Raw genomic sequence first — 5,000 nt, 5'->3', positions numbered from 1 at the left:
TTTATTTTTTTTTTTTTATTTTTTTATAATATATAAAATTAAATATATTTATATATATATATATATGTATAATATATATATATTTTACATAAATATACATGTATATATAACCCAACAATAATATATATATATATTATAAATATATATATATACACATATATATACACACACACAATATATATATATATATATTAATTTTAATATATATATATATATTATCTAATATAATTTCCCCCCTCCCCCTCTCTCCGTGAATCAGAAATATCTGCGTCTGAGGAGCTGAAAAGGAATGTCACAGCCATTTCTTCGTGGTCGTGCAACAGTGGATGTGTTCGTGATTTTTTTTTCTTTTCTTTTTTACTTTTTTTTCCTTCTTGTCACGCTCTACGCTCGTTCGTCCTGTTGTAAATAACATGCAAAGCGACATCCACGTACGAGACAACCGTCCTTTGGGCCGAGGAAGGCAATCCCCGTAGATGCGTGTCTGCCACGTACATCATAAATTTCGCGAGACTAATAAGTTCTCCGGCATATCCTAGAACACACATGGAGCCCCAAAGGTTATCACAAGAGGAGGGGGGGGTCAAGGAAGGGGTGGGGTGAAGAAGAGGAGGTAGCAAGGGGTGGAGGGGTTAAGGTGAGGGGAGGGGGGAACTGACGTCATCAAGAACGCCCTCGCAGACCTGCCCACCTCCCTAATGATAGGCCCTGCGTCCTCGCCCTCTCATTGGCCACTGGAACACCGAGAGGCCGCCACGCGATTGGTTGGCTGCTTGCCCTTCCCTTCGCCTGAGTGCTCGTCTGCGATTGGCCAAGAGGAGTGGTGACGTCAGCACGCGGGAAGCGAAGGTAGGTAGGTAGGTCGGGCTCGGGCGACGGGCAGGACAACAGCCAGACGCGCTGTGGTTGGCCCAGGTGTTGGTTGTGTGTGCCAACGCCTCTTCCTTCCTCGCACGAGTTTACGTTCGTTCAATTCGCTGCTCTCTGACACCGCCCTTCCTCCTCTCTCTCTTTCTCTGCTCTTCGCCACTCACGTCACCTGTTTCGGCTTGGGTTTCCCGCGCGTCGCACTCACAGCTTCTTCGTCTCCGCTTCGAAGCTGCTTCAAGGCTCCTGTTCTTCCGTCTCGAAGCTCGTCTCAGAACAAACAGGTGAGTCAAGAAATCTCTGTTTTTTCCCAAACTTTCTTTTTCTATTCCTCTGTTTCTTTAAAACGTTGGGTGTCGTTGCTGTTCGAGTTACGCTCATCATGAGAAAAATAACTTCATTTCTTGCTTTTGATAGTCCGCGGGGGGCAACTATCTTTTCATTAGTTTCCATTAGTTTTCTCTTCATAATATTCAAATATCATGTTACCGAGAAATTTACGTACATGAAGTTGGCAAAGATTTTACGATGTAGGCACATGCAATATGTATGTATGTGTGTGTGGGGTTCTATAAATCCCTATGTTTTGGGGTTGTGTGTGTGTGTGTGTGTGTGTTGGTGTGTGTGGGTTGTAAAACACATATATATAAATACATACATACATTCATATATATAAATAAATATATATTATATATATATATATATGTAATAATATATATATAGTGCGTGTCTGTGTCTTTACTGTATATATTTCTGTGTTTAAACAATGTGTTTGACCGAAAAAAGAAACTTGAGGGGTAATGTAAATAGAGTAAAAAAATAAGAAAGAACATTTACTATTTACGTGTACAGGTGTGGTGGTTGTGTGTATTTGTCTTTGTGTGTGTTTGATTTTGTGTGGTGGGGAAAATATAAATACCGTTGAATTTAAATAATAAATATAATATATAACAATTTTGTGGGTGTGTTGATGATCGGCGTATGAAAAATTTTGATGTAAAATATATAATACAAATATCCCGTATAAATAAGTTGTGTGTGTGTGTTATGGGGTGTGAGTTGTGTTTGTTGTGTGTGTGGTATACTATATACGTTTATATATATATTATATATTATATATATAAATATAAATATATATATAAATACCCCAATATGGTGTTTAAAAACACTTTAAAAAAATAAATTATATAAATAAAAAATAATATAAATATTAATATCTTAAAAAAAAATGGATAATATGTAAATATGAAGAAAAACAATTTTGTAACAAAAAAAAAAAATAACATAAAAACAAAAAAAATATATAAAATATAAATAAAAAACAATGAATCTTTATATGAATAAAAGAAATACAAATACAAGGGATAATTATATATAAAAGTAATAATATAAGTATGTAAGCATGTATGAAAATAAATTTTAAAAACCACCCACCCCTATACCCTACATAAATACATACAATATATTTTAATAAATTAATATATATATATATTAAAAATACAAAAATTGAATATATATGCATATAAAAAATATATATGTATGTAGGGAGTATGTATAAATGTATATAAATAATTTTTAAATATATTTGTAAGTATGTATTATTGGTGTGGAAAAGAATAAATTTTAAAGTAAATAAATATATTAAATAAAATGAAATAATATAATTAAAAAATAAAAGTTTAAATACATAACACACACGCCCCCCACACACACACACACACCACACACACACACACAACCACACACACACACACACACACACACCCACACATACAACAACCACCAAAATATAAATAAAAATAAAATATATTATATATAAAATACAAATATATATATATATAATTATATATATATATGTATATACATATATGTGAGTGCATATATATATACATATATATTTAAAAATATAAAAATTAAATAAAATAAATATATAAGTATATATAGTTTAAGTGTTGGGGTGTTGTGGTTGGTTGTGAGTGGTGTGGTTTTTGTGCCGTTTCCTGTATTTTATTTATTAATATAAAATTATAAATTGTGAATAAGTTTATGTGTGTGTGAATATAATTTGGGTATAAAAAAGTATATATAAAAAATATAATATATAAATATATATATCAAATATAAAAAAAAAACATACGGTGGTATGTGTGTGTGTGCGTGTATGCAGAAATCCAAGTTTCAACATACATCCTAAAATCATACAAGTACTTCAAGAAATTTTACATATATAAATGTAAAAACGTAAAACTATTAAATTAAAATACTTGAAATACCTTAGGGTACCCTGGCGTTGCGTTAAGGGTGAGTGACTGTCCACGTGTTGTTAATGAGAAAGAAAAAAAAAAAAAGAATCTTTTCACGAGAAAGTAATGTTAAAATAGGGCGTCGCGTGCTCCAACAGTTAAACTTACTGACGCGAAGTTCTCTCTTTTTCTCTATCTCTGGGTCTTCCTCTTCTGCGTTCTCCTATTCTGTCCTTTTCTCTCCTTTTCCCCTCTTTTTCTCTCCTTGTTTTTTATCTCTTTCTTTTAGTTGTTCTTTCTTCTTTTTCTTTTTTTCTTTTTTTTCCCCATCTCATTCTTTCTCTTTTCTTCCCCCTCTCTCTCTTTCTTTTTTCCCCTCTCCCTTTCGTTTTATTTTCTTTCTTCCCTTCTCTTTTCCATTTCCTTTCGTACTCTTTTCCTTCCTTTCTTTCTTCACCCTTTCCATTTCTTTTTCTTCCAATTCTTTCCTTCATATTTCTTATGTTCTTCCTTCCTCCCTTTCTCTCTCCTTCCTTCCTTCTTCCTGCTTTCCCTATCCTTCGTCTTAAAATTCTTTCTTTCCTTTTTCCCTTTTTTTTTTTCATTTCGTTTCACCTTTTCTCCTCTTTTTTCCCTTTCCCCTTCATTTTCCCTCTCCCTTACCCTTTTTCCCTTTTTAAATTTTCTTCGTTTTTTTCCCTTTCCATTGTCTTTTTCACCTTCTCTTTTCCCCCTTATTCTAATCTTCTTTCTCCCCGTGTTCCTTTCCCACTCAATTTTTACATTAAATTTAATCTATTTTATTCATTTGCCCTGATTTAGTTTCCCCTCCCTCTCTCTCTGTCTCTTCTCTCTCTCTCTCTCTCTCTCTCTCTCTCTCTCTCATCTCTCTCTCTCCCTCTCTCTCTCTCTCTCTCTCTCTCTCCCCCTCTCTCTCTTTATCTCCTCCTTTCCTTCTCTCCTCTCTCTCTCTCTCTCTCTCTCTCTTCTCTCTCTCTCTCCCTCTCTCATCCTCTCTCTCCCTCAACTCTCTCACTCTCTCTTTACTCTTCTTATCTCTCTCTTCCCCTCTCTTCTCTCTCTCTCTCCTCTCTCTCTCTCTCTCCTTCCTCCCAAACTCACTCTCTCTCTCTCTCATCTTCCTCTTCCCTCATCTCTCTCTCTCTCTCTCCCTCTCTCTCACACACAACACACAACACCTCCCCCTTTTTTCCCTTTTTCTCTCATTTTCCCATCCCCCCTCCCCCCCCTTTTTTCTTTCTCTTTTTTTTTTCCCCCGTTAACCCCCCTTCCCCCTAATCCCCCCCTTTTTCACCATCGTCTAAGTCAAACCCCAGTGTCCCTTACCCCGGCAGTTTTCACCAAAATCTTTGCCAATATAGTTTTAGCTTTTTTTTTCCCTCTTTTTAATCTTTTTTTTCTGTTTTTCTCCTTTTAAGGCTTCTTTTTTTAAATGTTTTTTTTCTCTCTCTTTGTCTTTTTGTTTTTTCGTTTTATTGCCTTTTCTTAATTTCAATTATTTTTTAACTCTTATTTTCCATTTCTGAATTTTTTTTTTCTTATTATTAATTTTCCTTTTATTTTCTTTTTGCTTCCATCTTCTTCGATATCTTTTCCTACGCCTTCTCCTTTTTTCTCTCTCTTTTCTTTCACTGTCTTACTTTTGCATCTGTTTCCCCTTTTTCTTCTCCGTCTTCTTTGCCTTTACACCTTTTTTTTTTTTTTTTTTTTTTTTATCATAAATTTTACCTCTTCCTCTTCGAGTGGGAAGACTCAGGTGTTTCCCTTAACCTTTCTCATTTTTCCCTTTCCCTCCGTCACTAATACCCCCCCCCCCCCTTCGCCTCTCTGTTACTTTTCTTTGAGGATTTTGCTATTGGTATGTACTTT

General features: G+C 34.6%; 1 protein-coding gene across 1 annotated transcript in view; it reads left to right on the top strand.

The window, feature by feature from the left end:
- Nucleotides 1-874: 874 nt before the first annotated feature.
- The window catches only part of LOC125036124 (tachykinins-like), a 173,514-nt gene continuing 169,388 nt past the window's right edge, over nt 875-5,000 (top strand). The window contains exon 1 of the mRNA XM_047628550.1: nt 875-1,151. The gene's annotated coding sequence lies outside the window, so the exon portion shown is untranslated. The remainder of the gene's footprint in view (nt 1,152-5,000) is intronic.

Source organism: Penaeus chinensis, chromosome 2 (genome assembly GCF_019202785.1).
Source record: "Penaeus chinensis breed Huanghai No. 1 chromosome 2, ASM1920278v2, whole genome shotgun sequence".
NCBI lineage: Eukaryota > Metazoa > Arthropoda > Malacostraca > Decapoda > Penaeidae > Penaeus > Penaeus chinensis.
This window is presented reverse-complemented; position numbering and strand designations above follow the sequence as displayed.